Raw genomic sequence first — 20,194 nt, 5'->3', positions numbered from 1 at the left:
ACTGCATGATGATTTAAAGAAGATAGTTACCAAAATGGAAAAGAAAGATCACATAACCAAAATTGACAAGCCAACTGACTGGGTGAGTGATGCAGTGCAATGAAAGTAAGAAATTGTCATGGCGAGAGATGTGTGTGGCTTGCTAGTCCCTGATGGGAACTGAACAAATAACTTGTGTCAAAGTTCAAAAACTAATCTCACATTGAGACAGTGAGCGTACAAGCATTTACAGTTAATTACATTAGAGATGGGTACCTGCAAGTGAAACTTTATGAAGACCTAAGTAATCTATACAATGTTACACATTTCATTTTGCAGATATAAGTGGCTCAAATTGCCTTCTGAAATATCCAGTGCACCGAACTCAATTTAAGGCATTTTGATGGAAACATCAAAAGAACTGGAGGGAATGACTCCAAAAGCTGACAGCTTGTAAAAAGAGCATTAATGAATAGGGTTTTGTAAAATAATGACAGAAAAAAATTGCAATACTGTATATGAATTGGAAAAAAAAATAACCAAGTTTGTCTTTAGGAAGCAGAAGCTTAAATACTGCAGACAAATTTTGACCTCTGAGGGTATAGTCCCTTTACTGGCTACCAGATCTGGCTAAAGTCAAGGCTATAACGCAGTTGCCATTAGGCCACATAGCAAAACTTGACCCAGGTAGTTTCTTCTCATGTCACAATCTCCAAGGAAACTAATGAAAACAAAGAATTCAACCCACTGATCTCACTTTTAAAGTCCAGGAAGAAACCTAGCTTTTGCAAAGGAGAAAGATGATTTCTGAGCCACCACTGTCCCACTATGTATATGAAGAAGAAAAGTGACTCTTAGCTGAGTGCAGTTTTACTTCAAGCTGGTAAACCTGTGGCTTGACAGAGTTGGACAATAACTCAGACAGAGAGGAGATACTCACAGATAGAGAATGACTGCCTTGTATTAGTGTTTGGCTGCATAAGCTTCAACCTCTACCTGAGTATCTCTTGCATGGATAAGGAAAGATCACTGCCATTACAGATAACAAGCATAGTTTAGAGACAATTGTACCCTAGAGCATTATTATTGCACCCACTCCTGAAGTATATCACTTTAGTGGATCACATTTACAGGAATGGGACTCAAATGTTGATCAGTGATCCCCTGTCAAGATATCAAACCAAAAATAGGGAGAAGTATGATTATGAAGTCTTCCTGTTCAAAGAAAGAAAAAATGCTCATGGGAGAGGCTGTAGTTAGAGATTCTAATAGTTTTCATTATCATTAGCCAGAGCAAATGCTTAGGATGCTGATCACATGAACTTGTCAATTAATTATAATAATAATAATAATAATACAGTTCTTAAAAACGCATTATACATAAGTCTCAATGCATTTACATGAGATTTAAGTAATTACAAAAATAAGACAAAAATTAACTATAAACTAAAAGCGATTTTAAAAAGGTGAGTCTTGGGCCCGGTTTTAAAGGAATCTAAGGTTTCGGAATATCTTATAAAATCAGGAAGTTTGTTCGATCCAAAGCAGAGGGGATATGCTCGCAAAGGATCTGTCACCATAGGCAGAGGTTCTAGATCTTGGGACAGACAGATTGATGGACCTTGAGGAATGGAGGGACCAGACAGGTGTATATATAGAGAGTTAACAGATTTGCCAAGTAATCAGGTGCCAGACCATAAAGTGCTTTATAGGTAGAGAGAAGCTGATTGAAAATAACACCATGTTCTATAAGGAGCCAGTGCAGATTGATGTGGACTGGAGAAATATGTTCAGATTTTTTTGCTCACGTGATAAGTCAGGCGGCAGAGTTTTGTAGTCTTTGAAGTTTCTGTATTTCAGAAGAAGTAGGGCAAGCTGTAAAACAGGCCATTGCAGTAATCCAGTTTAGAGGAAATAAAGGCATGAACAACCCTTTCGGTGTCTTTCTGAGACAAAAGTTACCTGATTTTGTTAAGTTCTTGTAAAGATATTGAGCCAGAGCTGCATATAATTATTGTTGATGTGGGTGCAAAGAGTGAGGGAAGAGCCAAGAGTGATACTGAGATCTCTTGCTTCATTTACTGGTTCGATAGTAGCAGTGCTGACTCTGAGTTGACGTGAAATGCTGTCACTGGGCGTGAAGCGAGAGTAGAATTGAATGACTTCAGTCTTGGTTGGGTTGCATTTAAGACTGTTCTGCATGTTCCAACATAGAACATCATCAATGCAAAGTTCAAGCTGTTCTAAGGCAACACAACGATTGCTCCGCTTTATTATGATACAGAGCTGAGAGTCATCAGCGTACATAATATCGCAGTTCTGTGAACTAATGGATGGGCCAAGGCTAAGAGACATTATATTCTAAAGTAATGCTCATAATTTTTAGCCTTACACAGATATAAACTATCTAGCTGTCAAAGATGAATTAGCATGTTGTATACAAGGGAGTTAAACCAGAGTTCTTATACCTTGACGGTTCTGTGCTCACAGATGCACTAAAGATTCCCTCTACTAGTTTGGAAAAAGAAGGATAAATTTGACAAGAAAGTGTAACTGTATCTTGACCTGAAATACCTCAATAGCACCTGTACTAGAAGCAAATCAAAACCAAACCAACCTTGATAAACCATGCAAAGTCAACCTACCACAAAGAAGATGGCAAATAGTTAGTATCTGTTCAAGGGAAAGAGAGATTTCATTGGATTATTGTAGACAATCTGACCAAGTATTACGGTAACCATTAATTTTGGAAAAAAGTGAGCTGCTGAGACACCATTCCAGCACATGAGGAAGATATTTGCTAGGCATGGAATTCCAAAGAAATGATTTCAGACAGTGGACCCCAATACACCATTAAAGAATTTAAACCATTCAAAGCTAACTAGAACTTCCATGATCATAATAAATCCTCCTGCATGCCTGCACCACTCTAGAGGTAATTAATGGTCCTACAGAGGCTGTGATAAAGTAAGCAAAAGAGATTGTATTAGATGAGCCAGCACCCAAGGATGGATATATTGGAACACAAGAATACTCAGCCTATTGGGTCAGCTTCATCAAATGAAAAGCCAAAAAACAACAATTACACTTCCCCTTGTTAAGCCTGAGCTGTTACTAAAACAAAAAATTAGTTTTGAACTCAAGCATTGTTAGAGCTTCAATAAAGAAGAAGCAGTGCGTGGGCCAAATGATATCATGCATAATAGGGAGGATTAAAGCTACTGCTGTCTCTCTTTTACAAGATTACAGTAATAAACCTCAACCAACTTCAAGTCAGGTGAAAGGAAGCCATGTGCATGATCAAAAGAGAAAGTAACAATTAAGTCATATAAAATCAAGGCAGATGGGATGAGTGCTGAAGAAATCAGGAGGACATTTGCAAAACAACAGAACTGCAAATGCCTTGGGAGTGAATTTAGAGTCCATGTTAAATATTCCAATGAAACCAGCAAAGCTTTGTGATGTCTAAATAGAACTTTCAATATAATTTTTTTTAGTAATTAATTTTGGATTTGTTTTTAAATGTAAATAATTGCCTTTGCACCAAGTTGTGTCATTGTTTACCTTATTATACATGTACTAGTCATGTGATTACTTATTTCTAGACCTGTAGCATGTAATCATATGGAATGTTCTACACTCATCTGTTACCCGTCAGACAGGTGTGCATGTATATTATTCCTATATATACTGTCTAAGAGGAGCTCAAATCAAGTAGTTGTGTTATCACTTGATAAGGAGCTAATAAAGCTGTGTTTTGGGCTGTGAGCAATGTACTACTACATGTTAATGATTACATATTAAAACATTTTGGGAATGAGTTACAGGCAGAGTTGATTGGGTCAACTCTTTCATTACATGTAGAAGTCATGCAGATTGATGTCGATAGATTAACACTCACCTTTCAAGTTGCTTCTCTGGTGAGAAAACAGCAGTTGTAATTAACTCCCAGGTACTTGTTTTTTCTGAATTGAATTGATAACACCATCCACCAGATAAACCACTACCCAGTAGATTGTGTGGCTGATTGTGTTCACACCAATCTAATGGGTATAGTGATTAATCCGGTGGACAGCAATGAAATTCAACCAGCTGTGGGAAAAGAAACTGTTTTGTCTGTACACCTTGGCGTCATAAAGCCTGTAGCTGTTGGATTATGGTACTCAAATGGAACTCAGAATATTCTGGAACTTAGCTGTAAGGAGGCAAAACACATACATGTATGGATCAACATATCAATCTGACGTGACTACAGTACACATAACTGCATGCACACAATTGAAAAAAAAGTGGTTTTGGGCTATTCCACATGAGACATGAAAATTTGGCAGATTTTCAAATTCAAAATATGAGAGCCAAACTTACTTTTAATGAAAGCTTATACATAGTTCTATAAGAATCCAAATCTAAATTGGCAGTAGTGGCCATGCCCAGGTTGTGTGATGCCATTGTTTTTGAGGGTTTTTATTAACCGAATAAGCCATTTTACATACCAATATCTAAATTGCTATATCTCAAAGAAAATGATTGCCATGAATCAGATTTTGAGATCTTAACTACCCACTAGGATGAGCCTTTCAATGCCAAAAGAAAAAAATTCTCAAACATTTAATGCCTCAGACGTACAAAGACATAAAAAGTGTTGCGGACGTGACCTTCAGGGTATGATTCAGAGCAACATTTATTTAATTTCTATGTAGGTTCTCAACTGTTTCAGGTCTTATTTATGCTGCTCTTATTGTTAAGTATTATGATAGTTTTGACACCCCAGCTTGCTCAAATTTGTCAACTATTTAAGAGATATCGGGTTGCAGACGTGACCGTTGCGGACATGACACATTTGTAAAAACCCAGAAAACCTCATAAAATTTTCAAACATGAGAAGATATGTTGATATCTAATGACAGCAAATGATAATTATAGACATATTATGATATATGTAAGGCTATCACTTTTTTACAATTTTCCAAAAATATATAAATGCCCTTTGACGTACAAAATGACCTAGATCATCAAAGTTTTTATATTTTATTTGTTATTTATTTCCCAATTTACAGATAAAAGCAATAAAAACAGCATTTTTACTTCAGTGGCATTACTCTGAACGTTATTAGTGGTGAATGAAAAGCTCTTTCTTTAACATCCCCAAAATGTCACCTCCACAACAAATTTTGGTCATGTCCACAACACAACATTTTTATTCTTTATATATATTATTTGTTATTTATTTCCCAATTTACAGATAAAAGTGATAAAACTAGCATTTTTACTTCAGTGGCACATTACTCTGAACGTTATTAGGGGTGAATGAAAAGCTCTTTCCTGAACATCCCCAAAATGTCACGTCCACAACAAATTTTGGTCACGTCCGCAACACAACACTTTTGTTAATAAATCCCTGGTAACAAGTCATTTCTATAATATCTTTTCAGATTTATGAAGCCCAATTATTATTGCATTTAGTTAGTATATGCAGTTTTTTTAAAAGGTTTTCAATTCACAGGAAATTTGAAGTAACCAAAAGCAATTCAAATCAATGGTTGTTTTAGGAGTCACATCCGCAACACACTTTGAAAAATTATTTTCTCTGGATCTCTAAGAGATAGTCAAAATGTTTTCTGGCAAAATAAAAGGTACTTCAGACGTAATTTTATGACATGACTCAATTCAATTCAAATAGTGTGGATCTGACTTTAGGAGACATTTAATACCCAAATTTTGCCTCTAAATGTCACGTCCGCAACGTGGAATTGACCTTTTAAGCCCTTCAGCTGACAGGAGTGTTAAGTGTACTTGAATTTTGGAAGCAAAATCAAAAATAGGGTTTATGTCGCAAACTAGAAATAGTGAGCAACACAAAAACTCCACAACCAATAGAAAACATAACTTTAAAAAATTAACATGGTGATGAGGATGTTCAAAACTTACTTAGTATTCACAGCAATGTCTATACAGGATTGTCTCACAGTCCGGGTGTTTTTCAATGGATCTCTGTTTATAAAAATCAATTACAACAAAAATGATTGCCATTAGATGTGTATACATCAAATCCACTCGCCTACGTACACTGTATAACTATGAAATATAAATAAAAGAAATAATTCTAGAAAGATAAAATGAACAAATACAGTATAAAGGAACAGGTTCAAGTATGCAACCAACAAAGTCACAGTGTGACTAATAATTTTTAATTTGGATATATCAACAAAGTTGAAATGGTAAATTGGCCACCGTAATGATTACAAAAGCTGACGTTTCGAGCGTTAGCCCTTCGTCGGAGCGAATAGAGGAATTGTGGGTTGTGTGTGCTTTTAAAGGCAGAAAATGGAGCTACGTTATTGGTGGGTGCATGGCAACGAGAAAAACATGAATAAATTAGTGGAATGAAAAGCGTTCATTGATCCCTGTGGGATTTAGACTGCCGGTTTGAAAGATGAGCTTTTGTTCAAGATTTTTACGGCTTTCCGTGCCACCTAAGCGCAAGGAAAGACCGCAGATTGCCATATGTTGCTTAGAATGATTGGGTAAATTAAAATGTCTAGGGACTGGTTTCGATGTGTCCTTGTCATTCCTTTCCACGTCTCGAAGGTGTTCTCGGAATCGGTCACCTAGTCTTCTGCCTGTTTCGCCGATGTATATCTTTTTGCAATAAGTGCAAGTTATGCAATAGATTACATTAGCGGAGGTGCACGTGAAGTGATCGGTGATCTTAATGGATCGTTTAGGTCCCGATATTTTATCAGTGTTGTGAATGAAAGGACACGTTTTGCATCGTGCACGAGCGCATTTAAAAGTGCCTGGTTGCTCATTAGTCTGAAAAGAACTTCTGACCAAAAAATTTTTCATTCAAACGCAACAAAAACTTAGGCAATTTTTTGGTCAGAAGTTCTTTTCAGACTAATGAGCAACCAGGCACTTTTAAATGCGCTCGTGCACGATGCAAAACGTGTCCTTTCATTCACAACACGGATAAAATATCAGGACCTAAACGATCCATTAAGATCACCGATCACTTCACGTGCACCTCCGCTAATGTAATCTATTGCATAACTTACACTTATTGCAAAAAGATATACATCGGCGAAACAGGCAGAAGACTAGGTGACCGATTCCGAGAACACCTTCGAGACGTGGAAAGGAATGACAAGGACACATCGAAACCAGTCACTAGACATTTTAATTTACCCAATCATTCTAAGCAACATATGGCAATCTGCGGTCTTTCCTTACACTTAGGTGGCACGGAAAGCCGTAAAAATCTTGAACAAAAGCTCATCTTTCAAACCGGCAGTCTAAATCCCACAGGGATCAATGAACGCTTTTCATTCCACTAATTTATTCATGTTTTTCTCGTTGCCATGCACCCACCAATAACGTAGCTCCATTTTCTGCCTTTAAAAGCACACACAACCCACAATTCCTCTATTCGCTCCGACGAAGGGCTAACGCTTGAAACGTCAGCTTTTGTAATCATTACGGTGGCCAATTTACCATTTCAACTTTGTTGATATATCCAAATTATTTCGTTACTCCCACCAACGCAGCCCCTAACAGTTTCTTTCGAAACTATCAGCCTTTATTCATTAATAATTTTTAATGTTTACAATAACAAATATTTAATTAACTATCTAACTGTTAATGACTAGGTTTTGACTAAATAATGATTAGTTCACAAAGCTTTAGATTAATTACAAGAAGTAATATATTTTTCAACAATCACATGTTTACATGCATAATTACTAAAATATAATTTATAATAAACAACAAATTGTGGGAGATCCATTTTAAAAACAGAATTCCCCCACACCATTTTGTTGGCTGGTATAACATCATGCTGGTTTACAGCAAAGTGTCAGGGTCTTAAAAACTTTTTTGCATTGCAAGTAAAGAGAACACTTCTTTAATCACTGAGATTTACAGGCAACCAAATTATTGCTTTATATGGCAACTCAATCCCAACTGTTCAATTGATACTTGGCACCTCAGTAAAAATGAATTCTACACCAACGATGAAATAAAAACAGAACTAGGTGAGCTTTTCAAAGTAACTCAGATTAGTAACAAGATCCTTGTAGGGATTGGAAAAGACACTGTTCTTTACTATAGTCTCAAGTCCACAAGTAAAATTTAAATTTATCCCAGGGGTAAGTTAAAATAGAACAATTAAAACAAACATCTCACAGTGGTTAGAGGGTGACAGACATTAAATAATTCAATAAAAAATTAATGCTCTCTTCCATCTGATGTAGAGTAAAGTGAACAGGATAAATTCTAACAAATATTGGGCAAAGCAAAGCTGTTTGTAGTGAAGCCATTGCTCAGCTCAGAGTTAAAGAGGAAACTGGAACTACAATATGTAGAAGACTCAATGACCATTTTAAGATTCAACCGAGTGCTCTACAGTGTCAGAGCAACTATATTTAAAAAAGCAACTACAGCAGTAAAAGGTAAAAATTAGAATATAGCACTTTTAATTAATTGCCAACAATATCAAAATTAACTTGAAGGAAAAGACGATTTATTCGTAAAGTTACCGCTGGGATATAGGAAGCTGGGCAAAGTCATGATCGCAAATGCATGTCACATTAAAAAATCCTCTAAACGCATTCACGATATTCCAGAATTATCTTGGCTTTAGCCCTTCAGTTCACTGGAATAAAGTCTAATTCTCCAGGCCGAGATGTTTTTCAATGTGGTAATTTAAGTTTTAATATTTGCAAACTGTTGTTGATAACCATATCCAATACATTTAAATTGATGTCTTGAATGCACGCAGTTATACCGATGAAATCGAAAGTCATCTATATTTCAAGAAACAGTCTCAAGTAAATGAAATAAAACAAATAGACAACCAAACAATGAGATACCGGGAAAATGGCTCATCCTTGGTGTAAAAACCTGTGAAGCTCACGAGTGACGTAAAACAAAGACAACAAAACATGATAAACAATAGCGTAGAGCAAAACAATACCTCATGAAACAAAGAAAACCTCGTTAGGTTTTTACACCGAGGATGACCTGGGAAAACGAAGAATTCATAGGTGCAGTTCCCTTTAGGCAACTTTCACATTCATGACAAAGCAATGCAAAGGTTGCTAATCTAAAATGAGCATATTTATTATACAACTGCTGTAAACGCCAATCTCCAAAATGCACCTAACCAGCCATAAAACTGTGCCACATTACTCGAGCATACATTGAAGACTTGAATAATCGAATAACTTAATTCACGGAGATCTGGTTTGACTGTATAAAATGAGGAACGTAAACAAACGAAGCGAAACGAAAATACTGCAGTGACAACATACTTACAAGATTAGTGGACTCGAAGGAAAAAATAAAGAAACACTCGTGAGAAAAATAATCGAACATCTAATCCGAATTTTGACCTCTCCAAGTCCCTCCAAGTACGAGTAAATGGCCCATCCCATAATATTAACGATGTAAATGACATAATTTTACCAGTCCCGCACGGACTGAACACGGGAAACGACTGTGGCAGGATTGTCTCACATTCTGGGTGTTTTTCAATGGATCTCTGTTTATAAAAGTTAATTACAACAAAAAATGATTGCCATCAGATGTGTATACAATTCAAATCCACCCACCTACATACACTGTATAACTATGAAATATAAATAAATGAAATAATTCTATAAAGATAAAATGGACAAATACAGTATAAAGGAACAGGTTCAAGTATGCAACCAACAAAGTCACAGTGTGACTTATAATTTTTTTTTGTTTTTATAATTACCATCTTCCTCAATCATGTTTACAATAACAATATTTAATTAACTATTTAACTGTTAATGACTAGGTTTTGAATAAATAATGGTTAGTTCACAAAGCTTTAGATTAATTACAAGAAGTAAAATACTTTTCAACAATCACATGTTTACATGCATAATTACTAAAATATAATTATAATAAACAACAAAGTGTGGGAGATCCATTTTGAAAAACAGAATTCCCCAGGCACACCATTTTGTTGGCTGTCATAACATCATGCTGGTTTACAGCAAAGTGTCAGGGTCTTAAAAACTTTTCTGCATTCCAAGTAAAGAGAACACTTTTTTAATCACTGAGATTTACAGGCAAACCAAATTATTGCTTCATATGGCAACTCAATCACAATTGTTTAATTGACACTTGGCACCTAAGTAAAAATGAATTCTACACCCTAGCTGAGTTACCAATGAAATAAAAACAGAACTAGGTGAGCATTTCAAAGTAGCTCAGATTAGTAACAAGAAGCTTGTAGGGATTGGAAAGGACACTGTTCTTTACTATAGTCTCAAGTCCACATGTAAGATTTAAATTTATCCCAGGGGTAAGTTAAAATAGAACAAACATCTCACAGCCGTTAGAGGGTGACAGACATTAAATGATTCAATTAAAAATTAATGCTCTCTTCCATTTCATGTAGGGTAAAGTGAAGAGGAGACATTTTAACAAATACTGGGCAAAGCAAAGCTGTTTGAAGTGAAGCCATTGCTCAGCTCAGAGTTTAAGAGTAAACTGGACCTACAACATGTAGAAGACTCGATGACCATTTTAAGATTCAACTGAGTGCTCTACAGTGTCAGAGCAACTATATTTAAAAAAGCAACTACAGCAGTAAAAGGTAAAAATTAGAATATAGCACTTTCAATTAATTTCCAACAATATCAAAATTAACTTGAAGAAAAAGACGCATTATTCGTAAACCGCTGGGATATAAGAAGCTGGGCAAAGTCATAATCGCAAATGCATGTCACATTAAAAAATCCTCCAAAAGCATTCACGATATTCCAGAATTATCTTGGCTTAAGCCCTTCAGTTCACTGGAATAAAGTCTAATTCTCCAGGCCGAGATGTTTTATTTCAATGTGGCAATTTAAGTTTTAATATTTGTAAACTGTTGTTGATAACTATATCCAAATACATTTAAATTGATGTCTTGAATGCACGCAGTTAAACCGATGAAATCGAAAGTCATCTATTTTTCAAGAAATAGTCTCAAGTAAATGAAATAAAACAAATAGACAACCAAACAGCCATGAGATACTGGGAAAACAAAGAATTCATAGGTGCAGTTCCCTTTAGACAACTTTCACTTTCATGATCAAGCAATGCAAAGGTTGCTAATCTAAAATGAGCATATTCATTATACAACTGTTGTAAATGCCAATCTCCAAAACTCACCTAAGCAGCCATAAAACTGTGCCACATTACTCGAGCATACATGACTATGAAACCTTGGACATCCAGTAAAATAATCTAATAAATGCATGCTCGCTTAGGTTAGCAGACAACAACCTTACCTCCGTTTCCTCTCTACTCGACGACTGCAAATGTTGGTGTTTAATGAAACTGAGCTACAGCTGCTGTACAACTTCGACTTGGTAAGACGCACTTTACATAAAGAACTGTTTTACAACTTCAGAGCTGAGATGAAAGAAGGAAACACAAGGATTCTTTAGCTGAAGCTTCACTCCACTGAACTGTTCATTTCACAAGGAAACTGCCTAGCTACTGCATTCCACCCAAGCAAGTCAGTCACGTGATAAGATAATCTTTAGCGCAAGACGGAAGCGTTGAATGTTCTAAAAATATGTCTCATTGTTACTTGTGGTAGTAACAGTTTTGCCGAAAATTCCACAGATGGCCCTTTAAGTCAGAAAAAGAAAGAGAAATATTCAGCGAAATACTGGAGTTTAAGCATTCCGTGACTCTCTGAGTACATGATGAATATGCGTACCAAGGCACGGCCATAATAGCCAATTTCCGAAGTACCCTTGGCCTCATTTTCAAAACGAGTCCTGGTGCTCATCCTTTCATATGATTATAAGTATGCAAATTAAACTCATTTTCACAAGACTAGCAGAGCACCGGGCCTCGTCCTGAAAAAGAGGCCAAGGGTAATTCGGAAGTGGGCTATTGTCTAGACATAATTACCTCTAAGCTCTCAAGTTAGGAAACTAGTGTAATTTTGAACAACATTTTCCATTTCGGACAAGAGATAGAGTTTATCTCCGTCATCTGTTGCAGTATCTCAGAAAACCAATCAGACATTCCACAAAACATGCGCTAACGTCTACATCACATCGGATAAAGCACATCAAGTTGGGCGAACTGAATGCAAGAGAACGGGAATCAGGCGATACACCCTTTTGTCTGAACATATGTCTGTTGAAAATTAAAGGGAAGCAATAAAGAAAATACTGTAGCCCTTTGATAGTAATTTAATGCAACAAGAAGCCGTCTGCGATTTACTATGAAAGTTTGTTCGTTTGTTTGTTTGTTTTGTGTAGGTTCTTTTTAATTGTTTTTTCTTTTTAATACAAAATGGAGAGGTCAACTTATTAGATAGATAGATAGTTTAGATAGTTTAGTTTATTAGAATATCGAACATGGTAGTCCGTAGACTGAATTGCGTTACAATTACTTAGAACTAGGAATAAATACAATTGAAATTATAATAAAACCACAAATGCGAAAAACTCTCTATATATGAATATGTACAAACTAGTCTAAAAAAAAATTTTATGTACACATACTTGGAATAAAAGTGTTCTTAAAAAGATTTGTATGTGTACGGGGCATGGCGTAAGCCCTGGACTGTCTTAGATTATATCTAAGTTCTCTCTTAGGAGGTAAGACAGGCACGAGTTTGTGATCCGGGCATGACGTGATAGACTCGAAAAGCTCGCTACACAGAGCCACGCGTCTCGCGTGCAAGGTTTCTAAGTCGAACCTGGCCAAACATTCGAAATATGACGCATAAGGACAAATGATGGAGAGCGCTCTCTTTTGCACTCGTTCAATGTCGTCACTAAGATACTGTGGGAGCGCGTGATGGAAAACTGGCGCACAGTACTCTGAAACAGATCTTATCACGGTGCAATAAAAATTTATAATGTCGCTCAGTGGAAAGTTTGCGCGCTTTAGAAGAACAATAAAATAAAAGCGCTTGTTCGCTTTCTTAATGCACTCTGAAATATGTTCGTTCCATTTTAAATCTGAGCTAATAGTGACTCCTAGAATTTTTACACTGTTTGATACTCATAGTTCCTTGCCATTAATCACAATTGGTAGAAAATTGTGAGTGTTCCTTTTAAAGTCAATGCGCATCTCCTTGCATTTATCCGCGTTCAGTTCCATCCTATTTTCGATCGACCACGCCTCAACAGCGGAAACTGCGCTTTGTTCATCACTGGTCAAACCTCGCGGTATCGTTTGGGCGATAGTTGTGTCGTCTACATACTTCCAAGTGAGTGCGTCGACCTCAAGATCGTTGATCATTAATAAGGACAACCAGGGACCAAGCTTGGTCACGTCCCCTGTGGTACCCCGGCGGGAACTGAGCCCCACTCTGACCTGCAGTCTGATGACAACCTGACACGTTGTTTCCTGTCTGACAGAAAACCCAGCACCCTGACGCGAACCCACCGTGGCATGTCCAAGGCTTTGATCTTTCTGGCCAGCAAATTGTGATCAATAAGATCAAAAGCCTTACGATAGTCGAAAAATACCACTCTAACAGCTGCGCCTGTGGCATCAGTGGCTTGTGACCAGTTACGTACCATGAAATTTATTGTTTCGCACTTTTGTACCATGGAAATTATTGTTTCGCACTTTTCAAACTTTTAGTTTGAAACAGCACAGAGTTCCTACCTCTTAAAGAAAAGCTACTTTGGGTCTTGTAGTCAGATTTTTTTTGTTATTGTTTACAGGTAAATGGGTCTATAACAAAGGGGAGGTTATAAGTAGGGGGGGCTTATCAGCCGCTATTTACACGCGGTAGGACATCTGCAGGATATTGATGATCACGCTCCGATTTAACGAGCAAACATTCGAGGCAATCATCCACCTTGGATTTATCAATCCATTCAAAAGAAAATTCTTGTCTCAGGTTCATTTCCATTGAAAATTTCACTGATCTTTAACAACTAAAAATTTGGAAAAATTACTAGTATAACAGCAAAACAAGGTCACAGCAATAAAACGAAAATCAATCATGCATTTCTGCGACAAAGCAGCATCTGATCTCCCCAGCTTCGCTCTGCTGTTTCCTTCTAGAAGAATTTGAGGCCTCTTTAATAAAACGGCAAGTCAAGTGGCCGTTCTTTAAATGGGAATGTTAGTGTAGTTCTGTTCACATGTGCGATCTTCAGTAACGATTTCGCCATTTCACCATTAATTAATTGATGAAGCAGTCTTGACCTTGAGATGTACACGGGTGTTATCAACATACAAAAGAAAACACCCACTCTTGATTTTTATTTTCTCCTTGTTAGTGAGGCACAGGTTTACCAAACTCTTCTGATTTAACGATAAAGTAGTGTTGACCTACCTTTGGATGACGAGTGTTATCAACATACAAAAGAAAACACCCACTTTTGCATTTTATTTTCTCCCTGTTAGAGAGGCACAGGCTTACTAATCTCTTCTGATCTAACTTGAACGTTTGTAAATCTGCTGGTTCCAATGGAAAACCTAACCAACTCATCACAAATCGTCTAAACTCATGGAGATGTTCTCTTACATGTAACTCAAACACAACCAGAGTAAAAAGCTTTATTTCCACTTTTAGTAATTTAATTAGTAATTTGGTATGTCTGTTTAGTTCATCTATATTTTGACTACGCTTTAAATTTAGTTGTATCCTATTAACAAAAACTGAACTGATTGACTGCTTCACCTTGACAACACTGAGGACCTTATAATTTGCTTCATCCTTGGCGAGAAGGGTTTTGAAAATTGGCTCGCGGGATATCAAGGTCTTGACTAAATTTTAATACTTCGAGAAGCAAGCACATCAAAGCATTTCATGAATATACAGGAAAAAAAAAGCTAGAGGGTGTGGCCACCTTTTCCCTCGTCTCCTCAGACTTGCTGAGTTATGATCTCTAAACCAGCTCCTTGTTTAATCAAACAGGCTTTCAAGGAACGATGAATGGAAAATGCAGGCCACACCCAAAAAGTAGCTGAAAGCATTTTGCGTTTCTTCCCCTGGCTTCGTAGCCATGAAACTACCTCCGTCCACCTTTTAGAAATGAGGAATTCATGAAAACATCAACACGTACAGAAGTCAGATCAACAGTTAAGATTTCTCTGCCGAGAAGAGAAAAGTACAAGGTTTTATTGAAAAGGATTTCGAGCTCACTCCTACGCACAACCTCAACGATGGGCTGAGCTAGCTACTGGTGGAGGAAAAGCTTATTGTGTTAGGTCTCCATTTAACTTCATCTCTCTTGAGAGAGAGCAACACCTAACTTGTCCAAAATTCTAAGAATTTTTCAGATAGAAATAAAATGTTTTGACGACAATTTTAGAGGTATTCGCTTAATCCCTGGAATCTTCTATAAAGTGGCTGCCTAACTGTTGAGTTGTTCGGCGTTCCCAATCCTGTCCCATGTTTTTCAATTTTAAATTACTTTTACACTTTTTTTGTCTAAAGTACACACTTTCAATTTGACTTCAAAGTATTTCCTCAAAGGTCCTTTAAGTTGAAGTTAGTTTTCCATCCTTTGATGACCCACTCTATTTGCAGGTCTGGCTGACCTAGTTGGACTTTACGTGAAGGCCATTAACACCCTCCTGGAGTGATTCCCAATGTCCAGTCAGCCTATGACATAGTTATAGCTTGTAACAACACACGCAGCCATGCATGTCTTGGTGTTCATACGCGGATGCATGTTCACATCGGTAACATCTGTAGTGTAGCGTTTGCGGCGACTACAAATCTAGATTCTCAAGTTTAAACGGGGCGTCGCTCCAAGACGCGGTTAACGAGGCGTTTGTGGACTATTTTACAGATCGAGATAACAAACCAAAGTTAACCGTTTGTACGAGTCTTTACTCTTGAAAGGCAATCGACCACGGACCACAATCATCGATGAAAATCACAATCAATCTCACAATCAATCAATCTATGGATCGTAAGCTGAAACAATAATACAACGAAGTTCTGTCAATCTATGAAATTTCGTGGAATACATAATCAAAGAATCGCGTATAAAAAGCTGTTTCCCAACGCCAATAACGAGATTCAAATGACAAAGAACAATACAAATAAAACAGTACAAAAGTTTCGAAACAAAATACAAGAATTTTGGTGGCTGGTTAACAGCCCATTGTTCTTATCTAAATTGTGGACGTTCACTTGCATTTGGTACAATTTTGGCCTTTAAATCTTAAATCAATTGAGAATACGGCAATACAACGGAATATCTCTTCGTGCATTGTCGCCCAACACTGAAAAAACTAGACCAGAATTAAACAAAGTTTCAAAGGTACTGATATAACGGTTCTCCTTGTGCCAAAGGTTGAGAAAACGAAAGGGCGAAAGTTTACCAAGACTGCTCAAAAACTTACGAAGAACTGATTAAAGGGACGCTAAACTCGCCTTTTTTATGTGCGTAGTGACGCTAAAAGGTCTGATTAACGGGAAGTACCAAGACTCTGGACTCTTCTCTTTTTATTGTTTCCTGCTACAACGCTTCAGGTCTTTTCTTCTCCTACAACTACTTTTTAGCGAGGAGTGCCCACGTATTAAATACAAAAATCGCAGACATGTCTGGGTTAGCTGACCGTGGGAGTTTCCATAGTGTATCCGTTGTTTTGCAAAGGGGGAAATTGGGTGGCTCGCTCCGAAGTACTTGGCGAGCACCAAGGAACCGATCAAACGCCAATGATCGAGCTGCGCAGGAGAATCGCGCGCACAAACAGGAACTTCGGTGTGGGTAAAACTCAGGGTCAGTTTTACCAACCCAAACATGACCACCTATGAAACTAATTATTGTCAACCATAACAAGCGATTAAAATGTCTAGCACGGTAAGAAGGAAATCCGCGAACTGAGCCAAGTTCGAGCATACACTAAAAATAAAAGATCAAAACTATAAATCTAGCAAAACAACACCTAGGCGCAAAAGGCAAGGCGTAACAAACAAAAGGCTTAACTGGAAAATTCTCAAAATAACAACTTCCAATTTTATCTCACAACAATTGTAGTTAGTAAGTATCTAAGATCATACTGAAATTAGTGAACTAATCAAACAATCAATTTAAAAATGAGCCTTCTGGCTAGTGTCCTTAGCAGATCAGAAACTGTACTTGACCAAGCAATTGGTCAGTTTGAGGCTGAAACATTCGGAATATCCTCCATTACAACCGAGAGATACCTGAACGAACCGGTTGTAAGGAGGTATTACTTAAATATGCCTTATTCAGCGCTTTAGAATAAAAAGAATTCAGACGAACTTTGTCAAAATACGTCCATTGTTTTCCCAGCATCAGTTTGTGTGAATGTACGAGAGTTTCGATATTCCTGAGATAGAATTCTAACAAAACCAACTCTAATTACTCCACTGATATTTTCGTATCTTTGTGATACATTTAAAAAGCTGCTGAGTAAAAGGTCCGAAATCGAACGGGGTGAAAATTATAAGTTGTGCAAAGGCATTTTCCGGCAAGAGAATAACATTGGTTATTTTTTCCTAGCGTCTCAAAACTTTCCTTAAGTTTTGCTAACGCCTGTTGTTACACAATTTCTGATGACCAATATATTTCAGCATATTTTGCACCAGATGGAGGCTGCAACTTGTTCATTTCATGGAAGGACCTAACTCGGATTAGTAAGCGATAAATGTGATATTTGTACATAAAACCTTGAATGCCTAAAAATAACAGTTACAGCGCTTCCCAGCTTTCTTTGATGGACTTAGTCAGGAAAAATCTTTAATAATTCCAATTTTTCATGACCAAGTTAACTATAGAAACAGCCAAAACTGTTCAGTTACAGTTTGTGAACACACACGTAAAACATGGCTAGGTTAGGGTTAGGGTTAGGCAGTCTGACCTGAGCTTTTTCTTGTAAATAGATGGAAATGCTGCAGGAAAAACAGGAGGAGGAAAAAAAGACTCCGTGAATAGATGGAATCAGAAGTAGCAAGTCCAACGACAAGAAATGGAGAACATGGTCAAGGCGAGAATGATGCAAGCTGAAAAACAAAGACGAAATTTCATTCAAGAAAACCAAACATGCAACTAACGACTTGCGCTAATGTAGAAATCAACTAAAGGCATAGAGAAGACAGTGGAGAGCTTGAGACAACAGCTGCTACTCAAACAGAGCCGACAACAGTAAGTTGAAAACCCAGGATTCGTTGATAGAGCGCTGCACATGATACTAGTCTTGGGTGGGGTCGCTAGCACCCTATCGAAGAGTAGAGTCATGAAAGGCCTCTCAAGTTATCCCTTATCAAGAATACTCATTCGATTTATCTATGGTTGCATAATATCCTTTTCCGGTTTGACGTAATTGGTGACAAATTAACCACCTTAAAAATATGGAATCTCTTGTATGTCAATTAACATATCGTTGATTTTAAAGATCAACTGAAAATCGTGTGTTGTTCATGATAACGATTGGACTGTAAAATTACTTGAAAGTGACCTAAAATAAAATAATTTGAAAAGACACTAATCGGGTCTTCTGATTATTTCTAGCAAGTGAACACAAATTCCCCTTTTGGGGGAATTGAGCCCGAAAACTAATAAGCCATTGTAAACCCTATGTACGAGGGTGTGACAACTACTTTGAATATCACGCTTGCTTTTGTGGCGCTCGAGCGAAGAGAAAAGGGGGATAAAGGAAGAGAAGACAGAGACTGCTTACAATCTCTTGATTTTCTCTCTCCTCTCTCTCTCTCTCTCACTCCTTTTTCTTTTCCTTTTTTTGCTTGTTTCTTCGCCTCAAAACTTGACAGACTTAGCGCCACAGCGGTAGAGAGGAATGGATGCTAATGCCAAGAGTCAGTGACTCTTGGTGCCTGCTGATCGAATATTTCAGCGTAGGACAATTAAAGGACGGGCGGCTTGTGGGAAGAGATACCAAAAGGTTGTTTACAGGAAAAACACAAAGCAAAAACCGAACAACACAAAGCATCAGTAACAACATTTAAAAGGTGGGTTGGTGGAGCGCAAAAGGTGTATATATTCTACAATTCAGGCCGTCAAATTCAGCTATAAATTATAGGGAAACGAGGCAAAATAAAACCACGAAAATTCACCGGCTTTTACTCGTACCATAGGGGTACCCGTGTCGAAGTATATTCTCTTGAATTCAAAATCCAGCTACAAATATTATTCAGCGCGAAATGTGTTTAGCTGTAAAATAACGAATTCAATAAATTTGCTATCGCCGCAGCCCGAGCAACAAGGATAGACATGGTACCTATTGTCTCTGTCAAACACTCTCACACCATCTAAACTTTCTTGAGCAATTGAGACAATGTTATTTAATAAATCACTAAAAATAAGAGTACAATAATGAAAACATTTATTAAAGTAGGCCGAGCTAAATTACTATTTACAAAACAAGCATAGAAGCTTGTAACACCAAGTATCGACTTAAACATTTCTGATCGCGACCGATTTTCTAAAAATTTTCAGTTTCAAGCATCAACAATGTAAGGCTTAAAAACAAGCCTACTTGATTGAACATCGCTGCCTGTGAACAGATCCGTCTCACAAAGTCCGCATTTCTTGTGAAGAGAAAATAATATTTGTCAGCTGGCGATCAAGCTTCTGCCAGGGTATCAGTTATTGGAGACGATCGAAATATTAGGTGAGTGATAAATGGAGTCTGGGAAGGAAGAGTAGCTCCCTCCAATGTTTCAGCTCTCCCGCTTTAGACAGTCTCCAAAGAAGGAGAGTCTGGTACAGACTACTCAACGCGACTTTCTTTCTTTGCGCCAAAAGGTCATAGGTAGGATCAATGCCGACCGTTTTTCAAACTAATGACCTGAGAGATTCGTTTAGCGTTCTGATTTGCCAGAACACTGGATAAACTCACAGCTAAGTTGAGCACTTAAAAAAGCCAGTCAGAAAGAAGAGTGGCCAAATTTCATTATCATGACAATCTCAATAGAGAATATTGTATACACTGCATTGTGATTTGCTCGTCACGCAGATTTCAGATTAAATCTTTGGTACCTCGCTGCAACAAAGCACGACTTGAGAACAGCCAAGTTATTCTAAATTACTACTCTGCTCGTATTCACTAAATCAGTTCCCATAGAAACCTTTTTTCCCAAGCTCTCACTCAACACCATTGTCATCACCATTATCGTCGTCATCATCATCCTTCTTCTCCTGCTCGTCATCATCAACATCACCATAGTTATCGTCATAGTCATCATCGTTATCGTCCTCCTCCTCATCAT

The 20,194-nt window shown here is 37.4% G+C and overlaps 1 protein-coding gene across 5 annotated transcripts in view; it reads right to left on the bottom strand.

Moving 5' to 3' along the window:
• The window catches only part of LOC148735919 (NLR family CARD domain-containing protein 4-like), a 72,825-nt gene that overhangs the window by 10,351 nt on the left and 42,280 nt on the right, over positions 1 to 20,194 (bottom strand). Inside the window, exons 1-3 of one of the 5 annotated variants that reach the window (XM_088753361.1) lie at positions 9,292 to 9,734; positions 5,908 to 5,970; positions 3,881 to 4,174 (exon numbers count right to left, since the gene is read on the bottom strand). The exons of 3 other annotated variants lie outside the window; for them this stretch is intronic. The gene's annotated coding sequence lies outside the window, so the exon portion shown is untranslated. Of the gene's footprint in view, positions 1 to 3,880; positions 4,175 to 5,907; positions 6,442 to 9,291; positions 9,735 to 20,194 lie in introns of those variants that run through there. One more of the 5 variants, XM_088753360.1, reaches the window with a different exon arrangement.

This window comes from Stylophora pistillata, chromosome 3, assembly GCF_964205215.1.
Source record: "Stylophora pistillata chromosome 3, jaStyPist1.2, whole genome shotgun sequence".
NCBI classification, from domain to species: domain Eukaryota; kingdom Metazoa; phylum Cnidaria; class Anthozoa; order Scleractinia; family Pocilloporidae; genus Stylophora; species Stylophora pistillata.
The sequence above is the reverse complement of the archived record's forward strand: the minus strand, read 5'-3'. Positions and strand labels throughout refer to the sequence as shown.